The sequence below is a fragment of the Rhipicephalus microplus genome, chromosome X, assembly GCF_043290135.1.
Source record: "Rhipicephalus microplus isolate Deutch F79 chromosome X, USDA_Rmic, whole genome shotgun sequence".
Classification (NCBI taxonomy): domain Eukaryota; kingdom Metazoa; phylum Arthropoda; class Arachnida; order Ixodida; family Ixodidae; genus Rhipicephalus; species Rhipicephalus microplus.
The window spans coordinates 262,368,545-262,382,481 of record NC_134710.1 but is presented as its reverse complement, the minus strand read 5'-3'; the positions used below and the strand labels follow the sequence as shown (position 1 = coordinate 262,382,481).

General features: G+C 42.6%; 1 pseudogene; it reads left to right on the top strand.

Moving 5' to 3' along the window:
- The window catches only part of LOC119162243 (polyphosphoinositide phosphatase-like), a 51,589-nt pseudogene that overhangs the window by 8,354 nt on the left and 29,298 nt on the right, over positions 1 to 13,937 (top strand).

The window sequence follows — 13,937 nt, the reverse complement described above, 5'->3', positions numbered from 1 at the left end:
CGTGTTGCCTGTAGCGCTTCCAGTTTGAAACGGCTCTGTGCATTGTATGGAAAGCACTTTATATATAAAACTTCACAGAATAGAAGCCAGGGGGGGGGGGGGTCACCCATGCTTAATATGTTCGGGTGTGCGTCTGTGTACGTGTTATTATACGCATGCAAACTTTAAAAAATTTGAGGGTGGGGTGCATGACACCTCCCTCTTTCCTATCTGGCTACACCAGTAGAGTGCTACATTTGAAGCGTGCGAAATGTAAACTTTTCACGTGTTCTAATCTGTTTCATGTGCAGATGTGCATTGTGTTCATGCCGTCCGGCACTTGTTCTCAGTTTTTATGCTACTTTACAGAAATATTACTCAGCCGGCTCGAACAACACGCAGATTAAGTTTCGTGTGTTGGAGATTGACCGGACGGAAACTAATAGGCTGCTTGTATTTGATGACAAGGTTCGTGAACTTTACAAATAATTTTGTCGTACGACACGACTGAATGATATCTTGTTTGTCTTGATTAATGTCTCTGACACACTTCTAGGTGGAATACAACAATAGAGAGATACGGAAATTTCTCAATGAATTTAACCAAGGAAAACAGATGCCCAAAACTGGACAGAAGGGTAACTCTGGCCTCAACAGAACAGTGTCTGCATTTGGCATAGTTGGTAAGGTACCAATTCAGTATTAGTTTGGTTCAACACTGTTCAGACCAGTACCAGTAAAGCAATGGCATCACTTTCAGGTTTTGTGCGGTTTCTGGAAGTATACTACATTATATTGATCACGAAGAGGAGACGCATTGCCATTGTGGGGCATCACACAATTTACAAAGTGGAGGACACGCGTATGGTCTATCTGCCAAACAACACTGACCACAGTGTTCATCCTGATGAAAACAGGTGGAGTGACATTTTAATCAGATGTGTTTTTCATTTATTAATTTTGTTCTCTACAAGATATATTTTTATTGCTCCCTTTGCTTTAGATATGTGAAAATTTTCGAGAATGTCAACTTGTCCAGCAATTTCTACTCTAGGTAAGCACCTTAGTTACTTTATGAGAAAATCGTTATGAGAAGGTCGGTTAGTCATCGCAAATTAATAAGTGCATCGGCCTCCATGTGCAAAGTCATCCACTCTTCGGGTGAATTCAGTGCAGTGTGATAGCAGCGTGCATAAGTGCTGGCACAGTGGTGCATCCACACATCAAAGTAATGCAGCACAGGGCCTTTGAGACAAGGCTTTGTGTCATTTTCTGCAGTGCACTGTGCCCGCTTTATTGTAAAGCACACCTAAATCAGGGAATTCAGCAGCTGAACAACTGCTTTGATGAGGCATTCCTTTCGCACAAATAAAAAAAAAACCACACGAACAAATGTCTTGTAGTGACTTGAGTGGGGTGTTGCTTAAGCCGCTTCATGGTTTTGTAATTGAGGTAATTGAACCAGTCAATTAGCTAAAGGGTTTGGCCAGTGTCGTCGTGTGCTGCGAGCCCACGCCAAGTCTGGTCTGCTTCGTAACGAAATGAGCATTGTGATGCTGTAGATCACATGAAGCCCTGTCTTGAATAGACATTAAAGTGAATCAACTTGTACTAATAGATTATTCTCGGCAAACTGTGCTGGCAATAATTTGGCCATTATGGGTATACTACTGGAAGAGAGAATGAAAGTGAAAATTTTTTTGTTTTAATTTTGCGCTGAAATCTCTGCACACAAAGGTCGGCATGATTCACATATTTCTAAGCATGTATTGATATCTTGGCTACTTGGCCTGAGCAAATTTGGCTCGGGACCTGGAACTCTAGGTTTCTGGTCTCTTCAATGGAAAATGTACTTCATATTTTATGATTGAGATCTACGTGTGGTCTAGTAAAAACCATCCAATCTTGTAATGTCATGGGGAAATTGGTTCTGAAACTTCAAGGTGGCATGGCCACCTTCATATTTTTTTCCCACATTATCTCGCATTGTAAGCGTTCTCACAGCAAGGGTGGATGTTTTGGTATTGTAAAAGAGTATTTGGTAGTACTGAGAAATTATTTTTCTCTTTAGTGTTTGTTAAGGTCCTGTGTGCCTGCGTTGCTTCAGTTTGATGTGCGGCCACACAATGTGCCCTGGAACTCTGCAGTGTGTGACATGCTGCATTGTGTTCACACCGAGAATTGATGACTGTGCACACATGTGATCTGTAAGAAAGAGAAAGGCTGTTTTATCATGTTTTGTATGGTAGCGGTTGTGATGCCGTAAATCTGTTTTTTTTTTTTTTTTTTTGCAGCTACAGCTATGACCTGACACATACGCTGCAATACAACCTTACTCCACTTGCCTGCATTGTTCCCAAGAAACCAAACACTTTCAGGAGTGAGTCTGAAGACTCTCTGTCCTCGTCGAGGGTTTCTGAAGTGGATGTAGTCGACACCTGGAACTTGCTTCCCATTGATGTAAGCTCGCACTTTGGAATAATACTAACATCTAGGGGCTCATCACTGGTTGGAATCGGTATTTAATTAAACTGATAGTTAGGTGATTCAAAGCCATATTTTATGTAGGCAAGGGTTAGGTTGCTGCTGGAAAAAAGAAATAGGGGTTTGGACCTGTTGTAATGTGGTTGCTGAAGCTTATTGCATCTTTGTCAAGTTGTACCACCGTTTTGTTGTGTTTACTCTCAGACAAATTCATAAAATGAGCCAGGAACTTGTTTGACTTGGTAACATTTAGTCTGTGTTTTAATGTTTTGTCATGATTATCTAGTTTATGCACGAAAGCTTGCTGTCGTGTTGTAAATTGTTCGTCGTGTTGTCGTGTTGTTGAGTGGGCAAACGGGCAGCGCCGACATCATGTCTCACGCATCCCGCTTCTGCATTTCGCAGGCTTTGGTTACGCTGCTACTGCTGCCGTTTTCACCGACGATACTCACTGCAACGGACAATCCAGTCCCGCTGCCACCGCTGAGCCAACCTTCGGACGACCGCAATCAAGAACATGGCTTTTTCTTCGCTTGGCCTGACATGGTGCGCCGGGATTCCTGCGCAACACCATCCTCGGTGACGTCGCCAGTTCCAGCGACCTACTTAAACAGCTGCTGGCACAACTATCGCTTCAGTGGGCAAGCGGGCAGCGCCGACATCATGTCTCATGCATCCCGCTTCTGCATTTCGCAGGCTTTGGTTACACTGCTACTGCTGCCGTTTTCACCGACGATACTCGCTGCAACGGACAATCCAGTCCCGCTACCACCGCTGAGCCATCCTTCGGACGACCGCAATCAAGAACATGGCTTTTTCTTCGCTTGGCCTGACATGGTGCGCCGGGATTCCTGCGCAACACCATCCTCGGTGACGTCGCCAGTTCCAGCGGCCTACTTAAACAGCTGCTGGCACGACTACCGCTTCAGTGGGCAAGCGGGCAGCGCCGACATCATGTCTCACGCATCCCGCTTCTGCATTTCGCAGGTGTGTAAACGGTTTTCGCTACATGCTAAGCGAAGTGATAACCGCGATTTACTGCTGCTTTCTTGCCCACACGTATTATGTGAATCGTTTTCTGAGTGCTTTTCTATGATCCTTATTTTGCTGTGTTCTGGTGACGTCGAGACAAATCCCGGGCCGCGTAATACCCGTTCCCAGGCCCTTATTGACCTAGAGGACTTACCCGATTATCCTACACAGCATACAGATATTCTTTTCCGCCTTCTCAAGGAGGTCCATGCCCAGCAGATGGAATCGGCAAAGAACCACGCGGAGCTAATAACCGACATAAAAGCCATAAAAACTGGGCAGAAAAGCATTGAAACAAAAGTTGGTGCTATTCAGAAAAGGTTAGACCCCGTAGAAGAAAAATGAAAACATTTGATCGCATGGATGAAGATATCGTGCACCTTCAGAGTTCCGTCGAAACATTAACATCTCAAAAAGATACCCTGCAATCACGCTTTGATGATCTGGAGGACAGGTCGCGACGCAATAACATCATTCTACGAGGTATACCGGACGACCGCGAAACGTGGGAGGAAACCGAGGTGCACGTAAGGGAAGTCTTGCGTGACGTTTTAGACCCGTTACCCGAGACTGCAATTGAGCGTGCGCATTGCTTGGGGCAATATCATCCAAGTAAATGTCGCCCAATTATTGTGCGATTCTCGAACTTTAAGACTAAAAACAAACTACTCTCCGTGCGCAAAAAACTGATGGAAAAAGACGTCTCAGTAAGGGAGGACTTTTCGCCTACCACGCGTCACGCAAGAAAGAAATTGTACGAATTTGCCAAGACTCACACAGACGATTTCCAGATTCGGTACAACAAGTTCGTAATGAACAAAAAACACTATATCTACAATTCTGTAACTGATACCGTGAGTGCAACCGCTACCCCTGTAGCGCCGGTAAAACACCAAGGGAGTGCTGCGCATTCGTCTAGCGCATAGGGGGGCGTGAGGGGCGGTGGTCGCCACATTCCTTGTGTATCAGTTCTCTTCACCAACATTCACAGTGTGATTAACAAACGCGATTCCTTAGCTTCTGCCATAGATATGACTTGCGCCGATGTTGTCGTATTAACGGAAACTTGGCTACACTCGCAGGTACAAAACAACAAAATTTTACAAACCACTCGTAACTTCACAATTTATCGCTGCGACAGAAATAACCGTCAAGGGGGCGGTGTCCTTTTGGCAATTTCGGAAGACCTCAAATCCCACTGTATTCATATCCCAAGCAACTTAGAAATTTTATGGGCCATCATTGAACTTGGTTATCAGAAAATAATCGTGGGCGTTTGCTATCGTCCCCCTGATCACACTTCCGACTTCATAAATGACCTTCATGACATAACACATACAGTTTCTTCTCGTTATCCTAGTCTGCCTTTATTTTTATTGGGTGATTTCAACATTCCTAATATTAATTGAGCTACCGAGCCACCTACCGTACTTCCACTATCAACATTAGCCAAAGAATTCGTCGACCTGTGCTCTGTATTTTCTTTCTCTCAAGTAGTTCATGAACCGACAAGAACAACATTTTCAACCGCCAATACCCTTGACCTCGTACTAACAACCAGTCCTGACGTTGTTTCGAACATTACCTACGCACCGGGCCTAAGTGATCATTCTTTATTGTCGTTCAACATTAAGCTCCCGCGTCCGAAGCCGCTTAAGAGCACCAAAATAATTCGTGATTATAATAAAGCAAATTTTGAAGGCATTAACAATGACCTGTGCAATTTTCTTGACACTTTTCTGGAGGGTTTCGATGAACGCACTGTCCAAACTAATTGGAATCTGTTTATACGTAAGGTAGATGAACTGACCAACAAATACATCCCCGTCCGCTCTATCACTACAAACTTACACGCCCCCTGGTTAAATAACCACATTAAATGGCTATCCAACAAAAAGAAGCGTCTATACAGATTAGCAAAGCGTTCTAACAACGCTGCCCGATGGAATGCCTACAAATTAGCGTCTGCTGAGTACATCAGAGTCATCCAATCTGCTAAAGACACATTTATCAATACCACTCTTTCATCCATGCTATCCAACGATCCTAAAGAGTTTTGGCGCGTCATAAACCCAAGTAGTGAACAAACGATAACCCTTATCAATGGCTCTGGAGACGCTGTAGCCCCTGAGCAGTGCGCTTCATCTCTCAACATCTCTTTCATTGGCAATTTCTGTCGCACTATTAATGTTCCTCTGCCACCTAAGATATGCTATAACTACCCAATCATGTTCCCAATTATGATAGATTCTGTTGGTGTAGAAAACATAATTAAGTCCCTCAAACTTTCATCCGCCCCGGGCTGCGACCTGATTACCACCAAGTTCTTTAAAGGTACCTGTGCCTACTCATCCATTATTCTTACTAAAATTTTTCAACAGTCTCTTCACGAAGGCGTATTACCAATCGAATGAAAGATTGGCAAAATTGTGCCATTTCACAAGTCCGGTGACAAGCGTTCCCCATTTAACTATAGACCCATCTCGCTTACTAGCATTCCATGCAAAATACTGGAGCACATTTTGTACTCTAACCTTGCAACCTTCCTTGAGTCTAACTCATTTTTTACGCGTCACCAACATGGCTTTAGAAAAACATTCTCGTGCGAAACCCAGCTTGTAGCCTTTACACACAAATTAAACGTTATTCTCGACCAAACTAGCTCTGCCGACTGCATATTCATAGATTTCTCCAAAGCTTTTGATAAAGTCTGTCACAACTTGCTGTTGAACAAATTAAATGAACCTAATATAGATCCCAGGCTTCTAACATGGCTCGAATGTTTTCTAAAAAATCGTTCTCAATTTGTTTCAGTTAATAATGTAAGCTCTGAACCAAGTGCCGTTCATTCCGGCGTACCACAAGGCTCCGTACTAGGCCCACTGCTCTTCCTTATATACATTAATGATTTACCGTCCTGCATTACCTCCAATATTCATTTATTTGCGGATGACTGCGTAATCTTCCGAGAGATAACTTGTGATGGCGATATTACCTCTCTTCAACATGATCTTAACTCCATTTCTCTTTGGTGTAAAACATGGCTCATGGAATTAAACAATAAAAAATGCCAATTTTTACGTGTTTCGAGAGCGAACCATCAACTTCCAAACTATTACCTTGATAACACCCCTCTTCAATCCGTGACAAACTATAAATACCTTGGGGTGCATATAACAACTGATCTGACCTGGACTGTTCACTGTAATTACGTCATTAAAAATGCTAACCGAATGTTAGGTTACCTCCGCCGCAACTTTTCAACGGCCCCTTCTTTCTTGAAACTTCTTCTTTACACTACACTAATACGACCTAAACTTGAATATTCCGCTGCAGTATTCCGCTAGCGAAACGTGGGCCAGTTCAGAGCAGGGCACGTTTCATAGCTAGGGGACGGCGTCACAAGGCATAAATTGTGGATATGCAGACATCCTTCATAGGCTTGTCTAGCTCATAATTCAATAGTTGTACAAAGTACAGCACAAGCATAATGGACGATGGTAACCATGCAGTTTGACTATATATAGCATGTAACTCTTTTGCGTTGCGTGCTGTGCATGTGAAGTGAGCTCAAGGGGGTTCGAAGGTGAGCTTCTCGGTACCGGTGTATAAAAAAAAAAGAATGGTACTATGAAAACACCGACGAGAAAAAAAAGAAATAAGACAGGATGAGCTGTCATCCTGTCAAATCTGCACTTTACTATTGCTGTTTTCTTCGATGGATGTGAGCTTGCACCTCCATAACATTTGAAGAAGTCTCTTGCATAACTAGAACTTTTTGTTGGGCTAGTTGGTGCATGTTTTACGAAGAGAGTAAGGCACAAATGAGGCAAACACAAGAAAAGACATGAACGAATGTCCCTGGTTCCTCCATGTCTCCCCTTGTGCTTGTCTCGTTTGTGCCTCAATCCCTCTGTAAAAAGTCTCTTACACTGAGCTTCTGTGTTTCAGGCATGTGCTTTGCTGGACGCACAAAGCCTAACTGGAGGTATGTGTGGAACTCTTACCTCCTGGAACCTGTGGAACTGCACACAGATTGGTTTTTTTAAGTTACACATGGTTTTGTTGGTCAGACCAGTATCCTTTTGTGTGGCAGGGTGGTAGACAGAAGCCTTAGCTGTGAACATTTTTCAAAATGTAGTTGCCCCGGAATCGTTAGATTCTGTTGTTAAGCATACTACATGCTGATGTGTTTGTGCACTAATAAGTGTTTATCTCATCCCCAGCATAGTGCTGCTTAGGCTGACAAAAAAAATGTTTTTTATGGTTTTCTGTTATGAGCAAATATCCATGCTAGTTTTTAAATTGTAAGCCTTTTAGTTGTTGCCTTAAACATTGTGCCCCAGATATTAGTGTGTATGGCCGTCCCATATATCTTACTCTCATCGCCCGTCGTTCCCAAAAGTTTTCAGGAACAAGGTTTCTGAAGCGGGGTGCCAACTGTGAGGTTAGTGAGCCTATAAATACCTGTTCTTACTTTTTCAAAGCCTGCAAGTCGGCTGTCAATGCTGGTGAGCCCACTATTTGAATCCACCACAGCACATTCTAAGTGGTGCAGCCCGTTTAGTAAATTTTTTTACATTTAATGTAGCAACATAGTAAGCTGCAGGTCAACTGAGCATTCTTTTATAGACTGTATAGTATGGGCCAAATAATATGGTGCCCAGTGGACATATTTTATTAGAGTGTGAAACAATGGAAACAAAGAAGTGACCATTATGTGCTGCACTTGTTAGGGCATTCTGTTAGCATTGCAGGGCTTGATTCCCATCCACAGTGACTGCATTCATATGGGGATGATATCAAGAAACAGCTTTCACTCACTGAAATTTAGATGCATAATAAAGACTTTTGTGTTGAAGCAGCAGGTAATAAAGTCATGGTCAAAAAATGAGGAAATGTTGAACCAAATATTTTATAATCCATCAGTAGAATGCCAAGATAATATTGTAATATTTAATTATTTTTTTAGTTTATTGTGTCATATGCATTGTGGAACTGTAAATGTCCTTGACAGTACAACTTAAACCAAAATACGTTCAATTAGGTCTCTGTATAGCGATGGTGCTACGCATGCAGAAGCCTATGCACTGATGACTTTTTTTGCATACTGCGCCTGTAAAATGTCATCAAATAACCCTGATGTAAACATTGCATACTGACAAGCATGTTGTACTGAAAATTAACCCAGAGCTTCCAGCTATGATAGCTCTAAATAAGAACCCTTACTACATTCTTCAAGCTGTAGCTTGTATTTTGGAAAAAAAAATCATGGTAAATAACAAGTATTACAAGCACAGCACTGGCTCTACTTTCTTAATTGTTCATCTCAGTGTGGATGTCATTGTGATATAATTGTGAACTTGGTTTCTTTGTAATTTCATCTGGCAGGGCGACGTAGCAAATGAAGTGGTAACTGAGCAAATCGTCCACGATTCCTCGGTGTCCTTTTTCACAAGTGGCAAGTTCACTTCATTTGTCCAAGTACGGGGCTCAATTTCTTTCAGCTGGTCACAGGACATCTCCAAGATGGTGCCTAAGCCAGCCATTAACTGTACGTCACAACTTTGACTCATATTTTTGTAACAGAGTTGATGTGATGGAAGTGTGGTCACTGCATGCTGACTTGGCAGCGGGTACTTTTTCAAGCAACGATCAAGTTCATTCACATTGTTTAAAGCTAATTGCTTTGAAATTTTATGTTAGCATAACTTGTAACACAAGCATATATCACTGGTTAACGCATACTATTTAACCGACCTTGACAAAGCTGCAAGGCAAGCAATTTTCCTATGTTCTTATTGACATGCTTGAAATAGTATCTGAGCATACAACGCGTACCTCTGTGGTTAGCAGATATGACGCAAATCACTGGTTATAGAGATTTTTTCAATGCATAGCCTCATGTGAGGCATCATGCTGAAAAGCGAAGCAGGTTCTCAAAATTTTGTGTTCTGCATTTATTTCCAACGACTAGTATCTCAAAAATGTTTAAGGTTGCTAAGTTATTGTGACATATCTGCTCCTGTTATTTTAAGGTAAGATTTTGCAAATAGGATCCTCTATACCGGCACTGTGTTCTTGTTTTTTTTTTTTTGGGCATTTAAAAATTTTTTAGCAGTTGGGCTCTAAGTGAGTTGTGCAATCACTGCATCTGTGTGTGCAGTGGACCTGGTCGACCCATACTGTTTTGTGGCGGGTCGTCACTTCAACTTGTTGCTGAGGCAGTATGGTGCGCCCGTCGTCGTTTTCAATTTGGTGAAGAAGCGTGAGAAACGCCGCCATGAGAGCCTCCTAAGTGACCCCTTCTTAGACAGCATCGATTACCTTAACCAGTTCCTCCCTCGTTCACACCACATTGCCTACCTAGCCTTCGACATGGCTAGAAACAAGAAATTGTTAGTATATTTCCTGTGCACTTCATTGCCTAATTTCTTTAATAAACCAGCTGCCAAAGTAGTACTTGCAAGGCTTCATAAAGTTCAAAGCTGTTCAGAATTAATCTCCAAGCCAAATGGCACTTAATATTTTAGAGGGTCTCAAATAAACATGAAATTCAGCAGACCCTTCTGTGTTTCTTGATGTCCCTGCATACTAGTTATGCAGATGTATAGAGTAAGTGTGGCCAATGCCTCCTAGAAAAATATTGTGCCTGAGACATCGCCAGCTTGGCCATTAGAGAAACGCTGCCACACATTTTGAACGGGTGCTGCGCGGTGCTGCTAGCGACTGTACCGCTAAAGCAGGCAAGAACTACATTGTCGGCAACATTGTATCAATAAAGCAACACAGCTGGCTGCTTCGTGCGGGCAGTTGGTTGCGCGTTGGAGGAGTGCCAGTTCAACAAATGCCAGTCATTTCTTTACAAAAAGCTCGGCCTTTCGCGATGGGGGTTTCAAGCAGCTTTGCGGCAGTGTTTCTGTTGGTTACTCCTTAGCGCACACTACAGGAATACATGTTTGGGCCCAGACATCTCTCGCAATCGCCTTGAGTCACTGGTCACGCAAGTAGCTCTCCGAAGGTATCTTCAACTCTTTTTCCTCACGCTTGACGAGCATTTGGGCACGGAGCAAAACTGTATTTCTCAGCAAGATGAACACACGGCTCGAAAACACATCACTTTTTCTATGAATGCATGAAATCAAGGCAAAAAAGCTTGCCAAGAATGGGCATTGTTACTTTTTTCTAGTGCGTTAATTTCTCTTGGTGCATGTTTATTTCCGCTGTTTTCAACCTGTTGACAATGTCGCGTTGCTAGTGTGTTCGAGATGCATTTCGTTGCACTCTAGTTTGATCTACTTGGTTGGTTTGAACAACACTGGCATTCTTTCCACTGACGCACGTCGTTATGTCTGCTTGAGTTACCAATGGCTTCGCTGCAGGTTGAGTGACTGTATCGGGTGGAAAGGAGTAAAATGGAAAGTGTAGGGCAGCGTTTTTGCAGCTCACGTCGCAGGCGTAGTCTTTTTTAGGAGGCATCGGTGTGTCATATACAACATTCAATATCTTTATCTTGTATTGTAGGGGCCTTGAATGCGGTGAGTGATGTTGATGTTCGCAAATTTACTACTGCAGCATCTGAGATGCACTTGAAGTGTAAAAAATGCAAGAAAGGAGTATATTTGTGTGCACCATTTTTTTTCAATTAGTTTGTTGTAGTGAGTATTTACAATAGGCTTGACATGGCCCTTGCTCATGTAATGCTTTTGAGATTGAAAAAACAGCGACAGCAGGTTTTTTGAGGAAACTATTTACTGATGGGCTTAGTGAATGTGCAAAAGGCATGGTTTTATGGTATAGTGAATGGCTTTCAGGCAGTATAAATTATCTCATAAAAAGGTGGCAAAGTTTTACATAAGCTACGAGTTTGGAATCTACAATTTTTTGAAAAAATTAGTGCCACTGCGAGTCTGCTTATGTTTGATTTGTTTAATGAATTGCTGCATTTTTCTTCGCATTCACCAATGCAGAAAAGAAGCCAATGTGATGGGCTGCCTGTCTGACATTGCTCACCATATCCTGCGCAAGACGGGCATATTTCACACTCATGGCAGCCAGGTTGGCCCCCTGCCTACACCATACATGTTGGGAGGTGCCATGACAACCTACGGAGCACGTCTGCAGACGGGCGTAGCTCGTGTCAACTGTGTCGACTGCTTGGATCGCACCAGCACAGCCCAGTTTGCTCTTGGGAAGTGTGCCTTGGCTTTTCAGGTATATATGTGCGCATCAAGGGAGCACTGCTGTAAACTTTGACCCCATTATAAGGGCCTGGAGAAATTGGTTGGCATTGGAAAGTGACTCTGGTAATGGAAATCAGGGTGACAGATAGCATAGGCGTAATGTCTTAACAAAACATTCTGTACAGCACCCAAGGAAAAAAAAGAGCCACAAGAAACTATAACTGAGGTAGCATGAAAGTTTAGGGAAACTAGCATGTGCTGATCAGAGAAGTTTTTTGTTTTTGTTTTATTGTCAGTGGATCATTGTAACGCATGGGCTGATAATACAAGCTGACTGAAATTGAGGGAACTTTATTTTGAAAAAGATGTTCATTATAGACAAATGAGTATTATTGAAGATATGCCTTGAATGTACTTTACTTTTGAATAATGTAGAGAGAAACATTTTGTTTAAACTGGTGATAGGTTTTAGACCTTAATCCACAGCAATCACTTTATAAATATTGTGTTCTGATTATGTGTTGTGTGTGTGAACTTATTTACCTGGCTTTAAATGGGGCATCTTGAAACACATATTTTCCTCTGAGGAAAAGTGTAGCATATAGTTTAGTGTGCGTTATTGTTCAAACACCTGTGCATCTTTGGGTAACGGTCTGCTGTTTTCCGTGCAGCTGAATGCTCTCGGTGTCCTTCCAAACCCGGACCTGGTTTTTGACATGGGCAGTGTTCGGTATGGAACCAATTCAGTGTCAAATTTAAGTAGAGCTACCAGGGCTGAACATCTTTGATCATACTACCACTGGCCTGACTTCAGCATGACTTGCATTTCTTAGTTCTCGCCAAGTTCTAACCCTCATCCATCATATCTTGAGTAATAATTCTACTTCACTGTTTTGCAGCATGTTAGAAGTTCTCTATGAGGACTATGGAGACACCCTGGCCTTGCAGTATGGTGGTTCTCAGCTGGTTCATCGTGTGAAGACGTACCGCAAGATTGCACCTCTTTCTTCACATTCCAGGGACATAATGCAGACCCTCTCTCGCTACCTCAGCAATACATTCTCAGGCAAAAACACCTTTTTATTTACAGCTTCACGCACAGTAGGATGCGCCGAGTAAAATGAAACAGGGTATTGATTGATGGCTTGTTTCTTTGTTAAGACACAACTTAGCAAAATCAACAGATCACAAAGCTGAATAAATGTATAGGAGACATTATTTTTAGGTCTTAACTATATGATAGTAATTATGACGTAAATAGAAATCGATAAAAGGTGATGAAAAATCAGCTTGCTGCAGGTAGGGACCGAACCCGCAGTCTTTGGATAATGTGTTTGATGTTCTAACAATTGAGCTGCCTGGATGGTCGCTTTTGCATTCAGCTTGTTAAGTGTTTGTGTTTTGTATTCATAGAGCATAATTGCCAAATAAGTTGAAAAATACCCTATAAAGGCTTGTTACACTTCCCCAGTGCATGCCATCTGTTATTTTTGATTTCCATTCAACACATTTTGTACTTTTTTTTTCACCCTTTGCACGCAGATGCTGACAAGCAGAATGCCATAAATCTTTTTCTCGTGGTGTACCGGCCTTACGAGCAAAACTTTGCACTTTGGGATCTCACGATGGACTACTACTTGCATAATTCCATCCCAGCTGGCAGGCTACTGTGCCACCGCAACCCATTAGTTCTTGCTTACTTTTCTTTCACATTTGTTTATGAACAGAAATTACATGTGCAAACTGGCATGCATTGCATAACTTTGTTTGCGAACGTCCTCACTTTTTAGATAACATGCACATAAGCTGTTAGACGAATAGTAATAATACATTGGGTCATTAAAAAAAGCCTCTTTTACCTTGATATATAGAACAGGAGAAAAAAATCACAGCATATTCATGGAGTGAATGATGATGAGTGGAGCGAAGCATCCGTGTGTCTGTCCGTCCGTGCATGCGGCCATGCGTCTGATTGCGTTCGAGAATGCAGATGGCGCGCGGGTAACACCAACGAGACGCAAGCCAAGAAAACCGAGCGCAAGCGTCTTCAATGCACCCGCCGCTCTGCTCTGTTTATTACCCACTAACGATCGACGACGTACGGCAACTATTCAGGAGACTGAGAGAGGCACTCGTTTGCGCGCTATGCAGACAGCATGTGGGTAACACTGACGAGACGTGAGCCGAGAAAGCCGAGCGCAAGCGTCTTCAACGCGTCCGCCACTCTGCTTCATCCATCCTTCACCAATGATCTGCCAC